This window comes from Carettochelys insculpta, chromosome 2 (assembly GCF_033958435.1).
Source record: "Carettochelys insculpta isolate YL-2023 chromosome 2, ASM3395843v1, whole genome shotgun sequence".
Classification (NCBI taxonomy): domain Eukaryota; kingdom Metazoa; phylum Chordata; order Testudines; family Carettochelyidae; genus Carettochelys; species Carettochelys insculpta.
The window spans coordinates 144646910-144666489 of NC_134138.1; the positions used below are offsets into that span (position 1 = coordinate 144646910).

The window sequence follows — 19580 nt, forward strand, 5'->3', positions numbered from 1 at the left end:
GTTCCACCGTCTCAAAGAACAGATACTGAGCAATTCATCTGCATCCACAGTTCAGGATTCCTGGGTGAACTTGCAGTCCAGTCTTGGTTATTCCCAGTCATCTTTGTTTCAAGTAACCTTTCCCAAACCTCCTCCCTGCCATGGTTTGCCATTTTTTTCTGCCATTGTCTGCAAAGCCATGCAGAGCAACAACCTTCCCAAGGCAAATACACAAGCCCCAGTACTTACTATCCTGTAGAGCTCTGGACAACAATGGTAATGGGTCCAGCTCCAGGGTTGTCTGCCGGAGATTCCTCCCTGATTGCTCCTACGGAATCCTGTTGTGGGGTGTCTTCAGTCTGCCTCTCCATTCCAGACTTCAGACAGGTTCTCAGCTGCTTCTCCCTATGGGGGCCTCCTTGTTTTAGACCTTCTGTTTGGCACATGAGACACACACAAATCCTGTTGCTCTCCTTCTGTCCACACTGTTCCCTTCCCCAAACAGCACTTCTTCTTGAGATTCATTGCTTAACTGTATTTGTTGCTTAGTGTTGTCTCTGTTCTTTGGTTAGATAAGTGCAATTCGTATCATCAGCTTTTTATTGTAAATACCCCTGGAAAGTAAGTTTAATACTCAAATTCCAAGAGTAGTTTGTGTGATCTTACAGCTGGGTCAAACAAATGTTCAGGAAAATCAAACATAAAAGTGTAGGTAACATAACCAAAGAGATTTAAAGAGCCATGGGGTTGCAAGAGACCTCAGGAGGTCATTGAGTCCAACCACTTGCTTGAAACCAGGACCAATCCCAATTCAATCATGCAAAACAGAGCCTAGTCAAGCTGTGACTTAAACACTTCTAGGGACTGAGAATCCACCACCTCCTTAGGTAAAGCATTCTGGTGCTTCACCGCCCTCATAGTGAAATAGTTTTTCTTAATATCCAACCTAGACCTCTCCCACTGCAACTTCATATCATTGATCCTCATTCCATCATCTGTCAATGCTGAGAATTGCCTGTCTTCATCCTCTTTGGAACCTCCCTCCAGGTGTTTGAAGGCTCCTATTAAATCCTCCCCTCCCCTCTCCACACACACACACACACTCTTCTCTTCTATAGGCCAGATCTCTCAACCTCTCCTTATAAGTCATGTGCTCCAGCCCCCTAATCATTTTTACTGCCCTTGACTAGACTCTCTTCAGTTTGTCCACATCCTTTTTGTAATGGAGGGCTCATAATAGGATGTCGTACTCCAGGGCTAGCCTCACCAACACTGAATCAAGGGGAGCAATCACTTCTCTAGATCTGCTGGAAATGTTCCTACTAATGCGCCCCAATATGCTATAGCCTTCTTGGCTACAAGGGCACACTGTTGACTCAAATCCAGCTTCCTATCCACTGTAATCCCCAGCTCCTTTAAATTTAAATACAAATAAATTCTTGTGAAAAATGTTTTCTTTATCCATAGAGCCTAATGGGATGGTGGTATTCCCACATCCACAACATTAGCCAGATGAATCATAGAATCACAGAACAATAGAGCTGGAAGAGACCTAAAAAAGCCATTGAGTACAGCCCCCTGCTCTAAGCAGGACCAAACCCATCAGATCAGCCCAGCCAGGGCTTTGTCAAGGCGAGACTTAAACATCTCCAGGGATGGAGACTCCACTGCTTCCCTGGGTAGACCATTCCAATGCTTTACCACTCTCCTAATGAAAAACTTTTTCCTAATTTTCAACCTGGACCTTCCCAGCTGCAACTTGAGACCATTGTTCTGTGTTCTGCCACCTGTGACCACTGTGAACAGCCTCCCTCCAGCCTCTTTGCAACCTCCCTTCAGAAGGTTGAAGGCTGTTATCAAGTCCCCCCTCAGTCTTCTCTTCTGCAGACTAAACAGTCCCAATCCCCTCAACCTTTCTTCACAAGTCATATGCTCCAGCCCCCTAATTATTTTGGTCACCCTCTGCTGGACCCTGTCCAGTGTATCCACATTCTTCTTATAACTGGGGGCCCAGAACTGGACACAGTACTCCACATGCAGCCTCACCAAAGCTGAATAAAGAGGAACAATCACTTCTTTGGATCTACTGTCAATGCTCCTCTTGATGCAACCTAATATGCCATTAGCCTTCTTGACTATAACGGCACACTGTTGACTCATGTCCATCTTCTCATCCACTGCAACTCCCAGGTCCTGTTCTGCAGAATTACTACCGAGCCAGTTGGACCCCAGCCTGTAACAATGCTTGGGATTCTTCCGGCCCAAGTGCAGGAGTTTGCACTTGTCCTTATTGAACCTCATCAGGTTTCTTGCAGCCCAGTCTTCCAATTTGTCTAAGTCACTCTGGACCCTATCCCTACCCTCCAGCATATCTACCTCTCCCCATAGCTTAGTGTCATCCGCAAACTTGCTGAGGGTGCAATCCAACCCCTCATCCAGCTCATTGATAAATATGTTGAACAGAACAGGACCCAGAACCGAATCTTGGGGCACTCCACTAAAAACCAACCACCATCCTGACATCAAGCCATTGATCACTACCCTCTGGGCTCGACCTTCTAGCCAGCTTTCTGTCCATTTTACCATCCATTTACCCAATCCACATTCCTTTAACTTGCTGACAAGAAGATTGTGGGAGACTGTATCAAAAGCTTTACTAAAGTCAAGATAAATCACAGCCATTGATTTTGCCCTATCCATAGAACCAGTTACCTCATTGTAGAAACTAATCAGATTGGTCAGGCATGACTTGCCCGTCCTGAATCCATGCTGACTATTCCTGATCATTTTCCTCACCTCCAAGTGCCTCAAAATGACTTCCTTGAGGAGCCCCTCCATGATTTTTCCAGGGACTGATGTAAGACTGACTGGCCTATAGTTCCCTAGATCATGCTTCTTCCCTTTTTTAAAGATGGGCTCTACATTTGCCTTTTTCCAATCATACGGGATCTCTCCCAATCTCCACGACTTTTCAGAGATAACGGCGAAGGGCTCGTCAATGACATACACCAACTCCCTCAGAACCCTCAGATGAATTAGGTCCAGGCCCATGGATTTATGTACATTTAGCTTTTTTAGATAGCTCCTAACCTGTTCTTTCCCCACCAAAGGCTGTCCACCTTCAGCCCACAATGCATCACTTATCGCATTAGTCCGGGAGCTGTCCTTGTCCGTGAAGACAGAGGCAAGGAAAGCATTAATTTCTTCAGCTTTCCCTACATCATCTGTCACTGGGTTACGTCCCTCATCTAGTAGGGGCCCCACGCCCTCTCTGATCACCTTCTTTTTGCTAACATGCCTGTAGAAATTTTTCTTGTTATCCTTTACATTCCTTGCAAGTCGCAATTCCAGTTGCGCTTTCGCTTTCCTGATAACTGCCCTACATTCTCAAGCTATACCTTTACATCCCTCCCTAGATATCTGTCCAAGTTTCCAGTTTTTGTAAGCTCCCTTTTTGTGCCTAAGTTTTCCAAGGATTTCCCCAGTAAGCCAGTCTGGTCTCCTACCATATTTACTTCCCTTGCTGTGCATCGGGACGGTTTATTTCTGCACCTTCAACAGGTCTTCTTTAAAATACTGCCAGTTTTCCTGGACTCCTTTTCCCTTCACGGTAGCATCCTAGGGGATCCTGACCATCAGGTTCCTGAAGGAGTCAAAGTCTGCTTTTCTGAAGTCCAAGGTGTGTAATTTATTGCACTCTTTCCTTCCTTTGGTCAGGATCCTGAAGTCTACCATCTCATGATCACTGCTTCCCAGGTTGTCACCCACCTCTACCTTCCCTTGTAGTTCCTCCCTGTTTGTAAGCAGCAGTTCGAACCAATGGTTTTTCAATATTTTTATTGTTTCATTGACAGTCATCTATGTGCTTTTCCATACCCAACATAAATTATTCACAGAGACTGCTCCCATGTCCAACGTTTCCCAGAATCTATGTTGAAGATAAATGAATATGTTTCAGCAAATACTACACACTCATGTCTGACAAATAGGGATAAAGATTCTAGCTAGAGCAGAAGACTAACAGGCATCCTCTAGAAAGCTCAATGGCATAAATGTAAGCTCCATGTTACCCAGAAGCACAGTTACCATCATGGTCCTTGTGCCTGCAGCAAGACTATGCAAGTGTAACTCTGTACACTCCCAGGACCTCCATTTTAATGTGGTGCCCCAAGTGGGTGCAGGTTTCTACCCTGATGCACCAAGTTATAGAATACAGTCCCCGGATGTCTCTGTTGTGGATTTCCTGTAGAATTTGGAACAAGTCTTTGCTATGTTACATGAAGAATTCAGAACTTTTTTGCACATACTTCCTCTAGCAATCTGAATAACATAGGGAATATAAAATCAATATTACCTTGTACTAATTTGCTCACCAGGGTTGAAATCAATGTTAGGTTTTAATGAGATAAGCTGGTTTTAAAAGAAAAAAACTTACTACTTTAATTTTGGGGTTGAGCGTAAAGAGCTGAAACAGTCTCAGATTCAGGCTATGTCATGACTAGAGTGATCTGTCAGCAGAAGTTTCTGTCAGAAGATATCTTCCAACAAAACTTCTGTTGATGGATCACAATCAAACTGCAAACTGGAGTGAAAAAATGTCCTGCTTTGTTGACAGAGAGCAGCCAGCTACTCTCTCAAAAGAAAAGCCCCCGGAATACCATCAGACAGGGTCATGTGGCCGGTAATCCCTTGTGGGACGCAATGCACCCTTAGGGGGCCCTCCCAGATGCCTGTTCCCTGCCCATGCTGAGGCTTGCCTACCTGCACGTGGGACAGCACAGCTGCTACAGCAGGGCTCTAACACTTGCTGAGAGACACAGTGTTTTCTAGCTAGTCATAGTGACAGAGCAACAGGCTATCAACAGGATCTGCATCCCGATCCATGCCCCCAAACCGCAAAGTGGCCAAATATATAAACTGAAAGGGGTTCTTGTCCCTGGTGCTGCTGGCCCTAACCAACCACCATGAACACTTCATAGATGTATATGTTGGGTGGTCAGGCCAGGCACATGACACCTGCGTGTTCCACATTTCCAGCCTGTGCTGGAGGATGAGGCAGACACCTTCATCACCGTCTGGGAGCTGGCAGTCAAGGACATGCATATGCCACCTGCCACTATGCATCGTGGGGGACACAGCATACCCCCGCATGCCCTGGCTTATGAAGTGGTACACTGACAGGCTGACTCCTGCCTGTGGGCATGCCCATGTTCTGGGACCCACACTCCCATGGGGCTAGCCTGCTTCCAGCCCTGGCAGGGGCTTGGGGCTTATCCAGTCTCCTATGAAGCTGGCAGCAAGCTGGCCCCCATGTCCAGATGCTGCCTGCTGGTTCCACTTGTGATATCCTATCTTGCACGTTGTTCTAGGTGCCGGGACCGCAGTGCGAGGTCCTGCCCGAGCTGGCCTGGTGATGCTTGCAGCACACCCATCTGCACCCACCTCCCATGCCCTGGGGTGTGCAACGCACAAGGTACCTAACAGAGGTGCACTCCCCCAGCTCTGGGGACGCCCTGGAGGTGGCCTTGTTGGAGGGCCCCGACTTGAGGGCGATGACGAGAGTGCTTCTGCTTGCTGGAGACCTGGTGTCTGACTCCGGCTCCAGAGGGGCTGGGTCCTGGGGTGATGCTCCTCCTCCTCAGGCTGCAGCTGTGGGTGTCTCAACAGGGGCAGGCAGAGGGGATATGTCATCTGGCCCCAGCAGCTGGTGCAGCTGCCTGTAGTGGGGCAGGTCGTGGGTCCTGCCCCAGATCTCCAGCTGGCATTGCAGACTGCGTTATAGACTTGGAGCACTTTCACCTTGGCCAACATGTGCTCCTTGGAGGCATTGCAGAACTTGTCCTTGGGGTCAAGGAGAGTTCTTTCTCGCCCCAAAAGGCCAACAAGGCCTGCACCTTGGCCCTGGTCCAGAAGGGGACCCAATGCTTCATGTCCTGGGGTGACTCCTGGGGCCCCTCTTTTTCATACCCCCAGGAGATCTCATGGCGTCTGTGCCTCTGCCAGGCTGCTGGCTGGGTGGCTGGGAGCATGCTGAAGGGAGCTGTGCAGCATGCTGCTGCTCCATCATTCAGCTTCCTGCCACAGGGTTTTCCAGGCTCCCTGAGGCTTTAAGAATGCCCGGAGGCAGGGACCATAGAGCTCTGCTTGCTATGGACAGGGTGTCCCCTGGGGAACCTGCACAGAGCCCCAGATGCCTCTTCTGTTGACAGAAAGCCCTCTGGAACACCCAGACTGGCTTTCTGTTGACAAATCTATGTTGACAGAGCTGTTCTTCCTCCTGGGATTTGGGATAATGCTGTCAACAAAAGTCCCACAGTCTGTCGATTTACTGATGAGAGGACACCTTGGGAATGTGGATGCTCTGCAGGTTTTGTCAACAAAACCCTCTAATGCAGACAGAGCGTCAGTGAAAACTGTATATTTGTTAGCAGCAAACTAACAATAAACCCATAGGATGCAAAACCAAAAATAAGAAACAAATTCAGACTTTACAAAAGCATCAAAATCTGATTTACTCTCAGACAACATAAATCAGTCAAGTAGCACTTTAAAGACTAGCAAAATAATTTATTAGGTGATGAGCTTTCGTGGGACAGACCCACTTCTTCAGACCATAGCCAGACCAGACCAGACTCAATATTTAAGACACAGAGAACCAAAAACAGTAAGCAAGGAGGACAAATCCAAAAAGGATAATCAAGGTGAACAAATCAGAGAGTGGAGGGGTGGGGGGGAAGTTCAAGAATTAGATTGAGCCAAGTATGCAGACGAGCCCCTATAGTGACTCAGAAAATTCCCATCACGATTTAAACCATGTGTTAATGTGCCGAATTTGAATATAAAAGCCAGCTCGGCTGCTTCTCTTTCCAGAACGGTGCGAAAATTCTTCTTCAGTAACACACATACTATACATACATAGTATTTTGCTAGTCTTTAAAGTGCTACTTGACTGCTTTTTGTTTTGATAGTGTATAGACTAGCACGGCTTCCTCTCTGTTACTATTCAGAGAACATAGTGTAAGTGTTCTTTAAAGTTCATCACAGTGCTCAGAAAATTGTCTCAGAACTACTGGCTCAAGTCCAGAAGTGCATTTCAGCTCATATTTACCTTTTCACATGAATCTTTGAGTAGCTCATTGTCAGTGGATAGTTTTGAAAATATCTTTTTGGGGTTTTTTTCTAGGTTTAATGCTATTTTTCTGTCATTTGTCATTGCTGAATGCATCTCATGAAACAGAAACTAAAAAGAAAGGGAAAAAAACGTTCTTCAGAGAAACTCATGCAGTTGTCCTGGTTCAAAATGAAAGCACTGTCTGGAGTTCTTAATGAGCCTGAGGTTTCCCCCAGTTAAAATAGTTGCATTTTTATTCATTTCTTTTGTTTTCAGTATGTCTGAAGGGACATGCAGCCATTCACAATAGCTGGCAGTCTGTAGCCTCCGTAGCTGCACTGTAGTGACACCCTGAGGAAAAAAGTATGAAAGAATGGTGTGATTTTACAAATTGGTAGAACATAAATTGTACCATTTTGTATCATTTAAAATGATAGCGCCACTCAAGTCAGGGCAGCTACCTCGGTGCAGATTGTCCCTCCAATTAAGGTGAGTCTTCCCAAAATCAACACTGTCTCGATGTGATCGTAAAGTGAGTGAAGTCACATCCTACCTTTAGCAAAGATTGTCAGCCTGTGGCCACAGTAACTAAAGTAACAGCAACAAAGGGTCCTGTGGCACCTTATAGACTAACAAAAAAGTTTTGAGCATGAGCTTTCGTGAGCACAGACTCACTTCATCAGATGTGAGTCTGTGCTCACGAAAGCTCATGCTCAAAACTTTTCTGTTAGTCTGTAAGGTGCCACAGGACCCCTCGTTGCTGTTACAGATCCAGACTAACACGGCTACCCCTCTGATAGTAACTAAAGTGTACACCATGAGAAAAAAAAGTACGAAGTAGTTTAACATTTATACAAGTCAGTGTATCCTGGGATCCAAAACACTGCTATAGTTGCTGTGGGGCTTCTTGCCAAGGCCAAATCAAATTTTGGTTGGGTGACTTCATTACACATTATTTTAGGGTGTCTTTGTTTCTTTTAAGGTTAACTTTCAATTTATATTGCTTGAATAGCACGTAGCATTTAATCAATTTTTAGTTTTTTAATGTGCTTCAGTAGCTGTAACTAAGGTGGAGAAACACTGCTCGTTAACTATCCACAACATGCTTCCTGAACCACTACAGATATATGGATCACAGGTTGAGAACCTCTGATATAGGCAGCTGGATAGTTACTTTGTGCAAGTAAGGTAATCTCATAAAGAACATTTATTAAGAATTCATTCCTCTTTCTATCTGTTAAAACCCTATGCTTCCTATCACTGAATGGTAAAATTACATCATATTTTAAGAAGATAAATTCATATGGGTGGAAGAAACAATTTAGGACATTCAAGGTGTACTGTAGTATAATTAGTAGTTATGATACATAATTGAGCACAGGAAAAATAGACGTAAGGGCTATGTCTACACTAGGGGAAAACTTGGAAATGGCCAAATTGGAGAATACTAGTGAGGCACTGAAATGAGGCATGCTGCCAGCCGCTGATAGGAATAAGGGGATTTCAATGTTTGCAGGGTCCTTTGGATAAGGACCCGAGTGTAGACAAGCCACACATGACCGAAGTGCAGCACTTTCAAAGTGCCACAGCCAGCAGCATGCTAATGTAATGTAGTATTCTCCCATTTGGCTATTAGCATGGTCATTTTGAAGTTTTCCCCTAGTGTAGATGTAAGCCAAGGACTGTTTATTTGGACAGTGCTCTCCCAAGGGGAAGAAGAAGAAGCTCCATACCCAAATAATTTAAAATATAGGTCTACCAGACACTCCTGCATAAAATATACTAAACCATACTACAGTAGCAGGGATATGGGCAAGATCCAGTCATGGGATCTTTGTCATACACCTGTTAGTTTTCTTCCATCACTTATTTATTGACAACGTAATGCCAATGAAGTTCTGAAATACTTATTCACCTGTAACAATAGATACAAAATAGGAGTAAGAGAAGAAAGTACTACTTACTGTTGGATGATGGGATATGCAGATAATCACCCAATTCTTTTGTGTTGCAAGTGAAAAAATGAAAAGGCAGCATGCCATACACCTGAACTCCAAGAAATATTTTAGGAAGTATGTTCTGTGGTCTAGGTTGCTCCTTCCTACAGTCAAGATTTTAAGGAGCAGCCTGACAGTAATGATCTGAATAAACAAAATACTATTTTTCAAAAGTTATTATTGTTACCTTACTATAGCACAATGTAAAAGGTGTTTAATAGTCACATGTCCAGTTCCTTACAAAGAAAATTGTTTTGAAAAATGAGCCAAGACATCCACGGTCTCCAGAGTTTCCATGTCTGCAGAAAAATTCTTAAGTATTGAGGATTGTGTTGGTGTCTGTTACATTACAGCTAGCATTTTCAGACACCCAAAGGCTGCACTTCCAGATGATCAAAGCAAAAGTTGTGCTCTTAGGGTCATTGTGAAAGGGGTGTTTCACATGTTAGTTAGTGGGCTAAGCATGTGATACATTTGTCCCAGGTGACTAAAATTAGAGCACAGAGAAACAAATAGCAGGCAGACCAACAATTTTTTTTCAAGACAAGCATCACAATACAAAAAGGATAAATAAAAAAAAAAAACTACTATATATTTTAGAGTTTGGCCGTCTGGTGCTCTGTTTGTTCAAGAACTCTGTTTAAAACATAAGAGCTATGACCACGACATTTGGTATGCAGCTTCCTCTTGCTCTAACTTAAACCAAGGTCAATGTTTAGTTGTGCCTGGAATGTGTGAAATACTTAAAATCCCGTGATATCCCAGAACGTGGGAAGGGAGGAGCTCTGACAGGAGAGACAACACACATCAGACTCACCGTTGGGGTCCACAGAGAACAGCAATTCTACAGAGTGACCACTGGGGACAGCTGCAGCAGGAAAACAGTGGCCACATGTGGAAGGGGGAGGAGCCCTTAGTCATCATGGCGTCTACACTAGCCAGCTATTTTGAAGTAGCAGGCTCACCTTTGAAGTAGCATGCGTTGCGTCTACACACACTGTGCACTACTTTGAAATTGAAATCAAAGTTAGGCACGGAGACATCGAAATCGCTATTCCTATGAGAAGGTGGGAAGAGTGCCCTCTTTCGACATCTAACATTGAAGAAGGACATGTGTAGCCAATCCACGTCCCGCTTCTTCGAACTAGCGGGGTCCGCCATAGCGGCAATCAGCTGGGATGCGTAGACATGCTGTGCAGCACCTGTGGGGCTCTATGATCTCTGCCTTCATAGCTCTTAAAGCTGTATGGACCAGGAAACCTCGTGGCAGGAAGCTGAGAGCATGCAGGCAGCAGCCATCACACGCAGCCACTTTGCAGGCCCCAGTAACACATCCTGCAGCCTCCAAGTGCCATGGCCAGCCAGAAGCCGGGCGAGCAGTCCCCAGGCTCCCCGTCGGACCAACCTCATGGCTCACAGGCCTCCAGCCAGGAGGGCAGGAAGTTGGGTCCTTCATGGACTGAGGCCAAGTTCAGGGACCTGCTGGGGCTCTGGGGTGAGGAGGAGGCTGAGGGATTTGGGCTTGTTTAATTTACAGAAGAGAAGACTTAGGGGTGATTTAATAGCAGCCTTCGACTTACTGAAGAGAAGCTCTAAAGAGGAGGGTGAGAAACTGTTCTCAGTGGTGTCAGATGGCAGAACAAGGAGTAATGGTCTGAAGTTGAAGAGGGAGAGGAGGAGGCTGGATATTAGGAAAAACTACTTCACTAGGAAGGTGGTGAAGCATTGGAATGCGTTGCCTAGAGAGGTGATGGATTCTCCATCCCTTGAGGTTTTTAAGTCCCAGCTGTGCAAGTTCCTGGCTGGGATGAGGGGGCTGACTAGGTGACCTCCTGAGGTCCCTTTCAGCCCTGTGATTCTGTGCTCCATGTAATGGGGAGCAATCGTCGCAACACGTCTGCCTTCGCCCAAGTGGCCATGCATCTGGCCGCCTGGGGTCACCCTGCCCACACTCCTGACCCTATAAGGAGTAAGGTCAAGCAGCTACAGCAGGGTTACACCTGGGTGTGGGATTTGGGCACTTGGTTGGGGACCACTCAAGCTGCTTGCCCCTATTACTGGGAGCTCAGGGCTATCCTGGGCTTCCCGGGGCACCTCCTCCCCTCTGGCCATCCTTGACACCATGTCTGAGGAGCCCCAGCAAGTCTCAAAGGAGGAGCCTGGTCCTGAGGCCAGGCCTGCACCTCTGGGCCCACAGCTGAAGCCAGCCCCCAAGGCAGAGGGGTCAAGCGAGGAGGGGGAGCTCATGATCGACCTCCCCTCTCGCAGCTCCAGCAAGGCATCCATCCTGCAGGCATCCCCCGACTGCGGCGGTGGACTTTCAGGTATGTATCCCACAGGGCACACACCCTTGGAGCATAGGGTGGGGGCATCATACATGGATGGGGGGCCCCCACACCCCTGCCAGACCCCAACCCACTAGAGCTCAGCTGGACCACGGCCCCCAGGATGGCAGCACAGCCGCAAGTGCCCATCAGCACCTGTTCCTGTAGACAGCACTGTGCCCTGCCCCCAAGAGGAAGGGCTGGGAGGGGGCAGAATACACAAAGGGGTCCCCCACAGGGACACCACACCCACAGTCGGGGAACAGGGGTGGGGGGACCCAGTGCCCATGGGGGGGATGGGGACATGGGCAACAAGGCTGCGCTCAGTACTCACGGCCTTACTTCCTCTTTCCCTTGTTTCTGCAGCCACACCATCAGAGGGCCAGGACAGTCTCACCACTTCCATGGTGCCAGACGGCCCTCTGGGTTGTCGGACCATGCCAGCCCACTGGGCCAACCACCAGCGCCAGGACTGGCCTGCCCCCACCGAAGCCAGGTGCAAGGAGCCATCAAACCTGACATCTTTGCAACCCTCCAGCACCAGGTGGAGATCACAGAGCAATGCCTCTGTTTGGAGGAGGGGGAGGCTCCCTGGCACTGGGAGGCCTGGGGGGCCTTCATGGCCACCTTCAATTGGGTGGCCTCCTCATTTGAGGAGTTGGTGGCCTGGCTGCCCCTCTTTGCTGTCCCACCTGCCAGCCCCGCAGGGCAGGAGCCCACTGGGGCTGATAGGAAGGCCAAGGATCTTTCCTAGCCATACCTCCTGGTCCTTCCAGCTCCCAGCCGGCCTCGGTGGGGACGCTGAACGAGGGAGGGAGCCTGTGACCTGGACCTGGCAGGGGTCATGCCCTTCCACCCCAGCACCGCAGTGATGGGCCAATAGTCAGGCTGGCCATGTGCCCACCCCCCATGTATATAGTTGTGATCATTGTCTTCCAGAATCATACACAACCAGTTCAAACAGTTACCAATATATTTGCAGTTTTATTGTTCCCAAACCCCTGTGTCATGTGTGCTTGTTGGGGGGGCAGTATACAGGTGGTGGGAGCAGTGTGCAGGAGGCCCACCGGGGTGGCCAGGGCAGTGCTCACTGGGCCCCCAATCAAAATATTGCCACAGGGCCTTCCAGACCCTGACCCCCTCCTGGTGGGCCTGGCAGCTAGGGGCGGTGGCTGGCTGGGGATAGCCTGTGCAGGCCTCAGCCATCCACCCCTGCACAAAGGCCTCCCCCTTACTTTCCACCAGGTTGTGGAGTGTACAGCAGGCACCCACAATCTGGGGGATGTTCAGAAGTCCCACATCCAGGCGGGTGAGGAGGCAGCGCCAATGGCCCTTTAGGCACCCAAAGGTCTGCTCAACCACCTGCCAGGCTTGGTTCAGCTTGGCATTGTAGCACTCCTGGCTGTCATTGAGGTGGCCCATGTAGGGGCACAAGAGCCAGGGCTGGAACGGGTAGGACGCATTTGCCACCAGGCAGAGGGACACAGTGGTGTCCTCCAGCAGGATCTCCCTCTGGAAGAACTAGGTCCCCACCTCCAGCCAGCTACACAGACACGAGTTCTGGAGCACGCGGGTGACATGGGTGCTGACGGGCCAGCCCTTATATACATCCTGGAACTGTGCCCAGCTGTCCACCATGGCCTGCAGGACCACCAAGTGGTAGCCCTTCCGGTTTACATATTGTCCTCCGCTGTAATCCAGGGCACGGATAGGGATGTAGGTCCCATTGAGGGCCCCAGATCAGTTCAGGAACCCCATTGCAGCAAAGCCCGCAACGGCCGCATCCAGGTCCCTGACTCAGATGACCCTCTGGAGCAGCAGGTTTTTGAGCATGCGCACCACCTGCAGGGAGGGGATATGGGCACCTGTGAGGGTTTGCAGGGTGCACCCTCCCTCCCAGACCCCCCCTTCCCTGAGCCTCCCTCCCAGGGCCCCCACCCTCCCAGTGAGTGTGTGCCCAGGCCTCCTTACCTCCAACACAATGGCCCGAACCAAGGCCTTGCCCACACCAAATTGGTGGCCCATGGAGCGGTACCTGTCTGGAGTGCCCAGCTTCCAGATAGCTATCGCGACCCTTTTCTTGACGGTGAGGGAGCACGGCATCCGTGTATCCTGGTGCATCAGGGCAGGGGCCAGCCACCGGCAGAGCTCCATAAAAGTCTTCCACGGCATGCATAAATTCCGCAGCCATTGGTCATTGTCCCAGTCCCCCATAACCAGGCGCTCCCACCACTCTGAGCTGGTGAGGTAGCTCCAGAGCCAGTGGAACACCTGGCGGTGAAGGACCAGGAGGGCCCCATAGTCTGGGGCGTCCCCTTCTGCCCCCAGGAAGGGCTTCCCTTCCAGGAGCTGCTGAGCGGCCACCCATGCAGCATCTAGCAGGGCGCCTGCTCCGTGGGTGATGGCTTGAAGGGTTTCCAGCTGCTGCTGCTGCTGCTATGTATCCATTTATGCGGGTGCTGGGTCTGTGAAGCTGGTGGCACCTCCGCAGGACTCATGCTGTGCAGGCTGAGTGTGTTTGGGAGAGGCCCTCTAAAGGAGTGGCTTTATGTTGCCCCGGAAGGGCTAGTCTGCCCTTTGACCCCCTGTCCATGGGCTCTCCTGTCCCCTTATTTTGAAAGGGGCTGCTTGTGTGTGTAGACGCTCCCTTTCCATGTCCGGAGTGGCCCCTTTCGACATACTGTGTCTCTACTTCAATGTTGCATATCAACATCGTAGGCCCTGGCAGCTGTGTAGACTTTACGCATCATAGTAGCGTGTTTCCATGTTGTTACTTTGAAATATGCTACTTTGAAGTAGCATTCTAGTATAGACTTAGCCCATGTCTGTTGTCTGGAAATAAACTGTACAGTATTTAAGAGGAACAGCCATTAATCAACCTGAATCTACTAATTCAATATATGTCAGTAATAAAACTAACCTAACACTCAGTTGTTCAACTCTCTCTTCTTAAGGACTGGGCTTGATCTAAATACCTGTGCTTAGCACTTTTCAATTGTCTCATATCTTTCTGGGCAGATATCAGACACATCTGCAGGTCAAGTTTATGTAGAATAGTAAAATTCTTGAAAAGCATTTCTCACCCTGTATTCAGGCAGAGTAGACCCTTAGAGTCTCTTTGAAGTTTACTTTTGAACACTTTGTTTCAGTACATTTTCTGAATGTCATTTTAGTTCTACCAGTACTGAATTATCCTTAGAGAGCTCTTTCAAGTGTTTTGACATTTTAAATATCGTATTGCAATAATTTTCAGAAATGTGTAGTTACAACTCTGATGAGTGTCTATTCTTTTTATCAGAGTTCATAACATGGGCACAAGTGTCAAGAATGTGGTCCATATTAATTTTAATGATAAGAAAATTTCAAAAGGATCCTCCTCCTTCTAAATTTATAATGTATAATCTCCATCTTCTAACACCTTCACGTACTCTGATGCTTCTAAAATGCTTTTGGTACAACATAGTGGCTTATATGGATTCGTTTTGAGAGTCCACTTTCTTTTCTTTTTTTTTTTGATTTCTCCTTCTTCCTATAAAATAATTACCATAATCCTTAATTTTGCTTCGAAATTTCACCAGCTCATCACATTCTTGCCTTGTAGCTATTATTTCAGGTTGACCTATCTCCCTCTCTCCTTTTCTTATTTAATTTTTCTCTTAGAATTCCTGTATCCAATATCATTAAAATACAATATTCAGCTTTGCAGATTAGTCATAATGATTATCCCCAGCTTCCTTTACTGAAGAGCACTCTTTTGGTTCTAAAAACCAAAAGACCCTTTGCCATTGCCTTTTTTATTATCCTCTTCTAGTGATTTATAATATGTGCATTTCCTAAAATGTGTTTCCATGTGCTTATATTTGAATATGTTGTGACAGGGTCTGTGTATCTCCTGGGCCCCAGTTCTGTGCTCTGGCCACAGTCCCGCAGCATGGGTCCAGTTGCCTCTCCCAGGGAGCAGGTTTTGATTCCAAAGCCCAAAGTGCAGCAGGTAAGGGCCCTGCCTGATTCGAACAGGGTCAGTCCCCAGTCCCCTCAGCTTTTGGTTGAGTACTTAGGTTACTTGCGGGAGCTGCTCCCAACCTCTGCTGTCCCTGGGGTGAATATTGGGTGTCTGAACCACTCAAACTCCCTCCTTGTTTGTCTGACTTACCAGCCTCCTCCTACACTCTCTCCTCCACCCTGCTGGATGGAAAGTTTTTATAAAAGGCAGCCTCAGGTAGGACCAGCTGGCCCTAATTGATTTAGGGAAGCCTCTTCCCCAACTGCTCCCACTCTGCCTGATAGCCAGGGCTGTTTCAAGCTGCTTTTTCTCTTAGAAGTTGCTCTGCACTGATCTCATCCTGTCACAGTGTTTATATAGAAATCATGCGCACACACATAGAGTTAAAACAAAAGCAGTCAAGTAGCCCTTTAAAGACTTGCAAAATAATTTATTAGGTGAGCTTTCGTGGGACAGGCCCACTTCTTCAGACCAACTAGCAAAATAATTTATTAGTTGGTCTGAAGAAGTGGGTCTGTCCCACGAAAGCTCACCTAATAAATTATTTTGCTAGTCTTTAAAGTGCTACTTGATTGCTTTTTGTTTTGATAGTATATAGACTAGCACAGCTCCTTCTCTGTTATTATTCAACACATAGGCTACGTCTACACTAGCACACTATGTCGAAGTAGCCTATTTCAAAGTAAGGACATCGAAGTAGGCTACTTCGACGCGTATCGTCTACACGTCCTCCACAGCAGGTACCATCGACGTTCAACGTCGAAGTAGTGACGGGGAACATTGACAGGAGCCGCCCCAGAAGGAAATGTGGAGCGTCCACACACACAAGCTCTCCCCATCAAAATAAGGAGCCAGCAAAGCCCCAAGCCACTCCCTTAAAGGGCCCCTCCCAGACACACTTGCCCTGCACAGCACAAGATCCACAGAGCCGAGAACTGGTTGCAGACCCTGTGCATGCAGCGTGGCCCCCCAGCTGCAGCAGCAGCAGCCAGAAGCCCTGGGCTTAGGGCTGCTGCACGCGGTGACCATAGAGCCCCACAGGGGCTGGACAGAGCGTCTCTCAACCCCTCAGCTGATGGCCGCCATGGAGGACCCCACTATTTCGAAGTAGCAGGACACGGATAGTCTACACACACCCTACTTTGACATTGAACATCAAAGTAAGGCGCTATTCCCATAGCGATTTCAACGTCTCACCGCCTAACGTCAATTTCAACGTCGAAATAGCACACGGCGCGTGTAGATGTGACGCGTGCTATTTCGACGTTGTGCCAGCTACTTCGAAGTAGCTGGCTAGTGTAGACACACCCATAGAGTTTTGTGACTCAACAGATATTTGGCAGTAAACCAAGAGCAATAACAGGAAGAAGAAAGTGTGTGCTCTGTTAAAGGTACCAGATTGACCATACTGGAAAGTAAATTATAGGACTGGGAGCGATACCAAAAAATGATATAGTCCTGAACTCATGGCAAGAATGAGTAATTGCTAGACCATCCCTGCCGGCTGTCTGTCTAACCTGATCTTAAAATTATCCGATGACTGAGATTTCACAAGCCCCCTATGGAATTTGTTCTGGTGCTTAACCAACCTGACAGAAATTTTTTTTTTCTAATATCCAATGTAAGCTGTCTTTGCTGCACTTTAATACCATTGTTTCTTGTGCTGTCTTCAGAGGCTAAGATGAACAAATTTTCAGCTTCCTCTTTAGGTATTTGAAAATTGTTTACATGTCCCCTCTTCGTCTTCTCTTTGTCAGACAAACTAAATTCTGCGTTTGTTTTCAGTCTTCTCTCAGAGCTCATGTCTTCGAGATCTTTAAACATTTCTGTTGCTTTTCTCTGAACTATCTCCAGTTTGTCCACATCTTTACTGAGATGTGTTGTCCATAATTGGACACAATACTGCAGCTGAGGCCTAACCAGAGCAAAAGAATTACTTCTAGGGATTAGTGGCAGGCAACCAGCTTGGTTTACCATGGAAATCCACGGCAAGCTTAAACTCAAAAAAGATGTGTATAAGAAGTGGTAACTTGGACAGATGACTAAGGAGGAGTATAAATATATTGCTGGAGAATGCTGGGAAGTAATCAGGAAGGCAAAAGCACAATTGGAACTGCAGCTAGTAAGGGATGTGAAGGGTAACAAGAAGGAAGTTAACAGAAATGTTAGCAGTAAGAGGGTTATCAGGGAGGGTGTGACTTAATAAGCCCAAATCCCTAAACCTCTCATAGATCATGTGCTCAAGTCCCTAGATCAGTTTTGTTGCCCTCTGCTGGACCCGCTCCAGCACATGCACATCGCATTTATACTGCGGGGCCCAAAACTGGATACACTATTCCAGTTGTGGCCTCACCAGTGCCAAATAGAGGGAACAACCACTACTCTAGATCTGCTTGAAATGCTCCTACTAATGCACCCTAATATGCTTTTAGCCTTCTTGGCTACAAGGGAACACTATTTACTCATATAAAACCTTTCATCCACTATAACATGTATGTCCCTTTCCACTGAGCTTCAAAATGGATTCCTTGAGGATCCCCCCCATTATTTTCCCAGGGATTGAGGTAAGGCTGACTGGTCTATAGTTCCCTGGATTGCCTGTCTTTCCTTTTTTAAAGATGGGCACTACATTTGCCTTTTTCCAGTCATCCAGGATCTCTACTGATCTCCAAGAGTCTTCAAAGATATTGGCCAAAAGCTCAGCAATGACCTCTGCCAATTCCCTCACTATCCTTGGGTGCATTAAATCCAGACCCATGGATTTGTGTACATCTAGTTTTTCTAGGTAGCTCTTAACTTGTTCCTTCCCCACTGATGGCTGCCCTCCACCTTCCCATACTGCATTGTCTAGTGCCATAGTGTAGGAGCTATCCCTGTCCATGAAGACGGAGGCAAAAAAAGCATTGAGTACTTCAGCTTTTCTTACATCATCTGTCAGTAGGTTACCTCCCTCATCCAATAACGGCCGCATATCTTCCCTGATAACCCTCTTATTGTTAACATGCCTGTAGAAACCCTTCTTGTTACCCTTCACATCCCTTGGCAGCAGCAGTTCCAGTTCTGCTTTTTCTTTCCTGATTACTGCCCAGCATTCTCCAGCCATATATTCATACGTCTCCTTAGTCAACTGTCCATGTTTCCATGTCTTATATGCATCCTTTTAGAGTTTAAGCTGACCAAACATTTCCCTGTTAAACCAAGCTGGTTACCTACCATATCTGCATTTCTAACTATGCAGTGGGGTTATTTGTTCCTGTGCCTTCACCCCTCCACCATTCCCAGCCGCCCAAGCTCCACGCTGCTGGGACCAACTGCCTGAGTCCCTTGTTTCTGGGGCCAGACGCCTGCCTGCCAGCCCAAGTTGCCTGAGCCACATGCTGCGAGGGCCAGTTGCCTGAACCCCTCAAGCCAACTGCCAGAGCCCCTCCCCTCTCACAAAGCCAGGCACCATCAGCCCCCTGCTCTTACCCCATCCCCATCCCCCTCACCCAAGACAGACACCCCCAGTCTCCCATATAACCCCATCCTCCTCCTCCCACCACCCTCGCTCACTCATCTTTGCAGAAGGCAGCTAGCTCCATGTGGTTCTTCACCAGCGGCCTGCTTTTTACAGTGGCTGTGCTGAGTCACCCGCGTAAAAAGACAGGGAAAGGCCAGCTCTTTCTTTGGGTGGGGGGAATGATGGAGGGGCTGGGCTTCCTCATGTCCCCCCCCAGAAATTTTTTCATGCCCCCTCAGGGGGCACCCCCACCAGTTTGGGAAACCATGACCTAGAGTGTATTCCTCTAGCTTGCTTATTCACATCAGTATCAAAATCAAAATATATGACGTGATTTGTTCTTGATAAAGCAATGCTGACTGTTACTCATTACCTTATTATCTTGTAGGTGTTTGCTTAATCATCTGTCCACAAAACAGTTATACAGGTATGAAGACAAGATTTCCCAAAATAGTTGCCAGAGTAGTGGTTCTGACTAGTGGTCAATATTCTGTCCAGCTGGTACAATGTTCTGTCTCTGAGCAAGGCTGTTTCCAGATGATTCTGATGAAGGAGTGAAATAAACTGTGTAAGAGCCAGATGTAGGATAAGTTCTTTTTAAAAATGTTTTGTGAAATATCTCACGGCAAAGAGGGGTGGGAAAGTAATGCTTTAAGTCACCCTTGTG

General features: G+C 47.5%; 1 protein-coding gene across 9 annotated transcripts in view; it reads left to right on the forward strand.

Moving 5' to 3' along the window:
• CDH18 (cadherin 18) overlaps window positions 1–19580 on the forward strand; it is a 1028199-nt gene that overhangs the window by 888685 nt on the left and 119934 nt on the right. The window contains exons 1-2 of one of the 9 annotated variants that reach the window (XM_074987819.1): window positions 10774–11411; window positions 11778–11955. The exons of the other annotated variants lie outside the window; for them this stretch is intronic. The gene's annotated coding sequence lies outside the window, so the exon portion shown is untranslated. Of the gene's footprint in view, window positions 1–10773; window positions 11412–11777; window positions 11956–19580 lie in introns of those variants that run through there. 9 annotated transcript variants of the gene reach the window in all.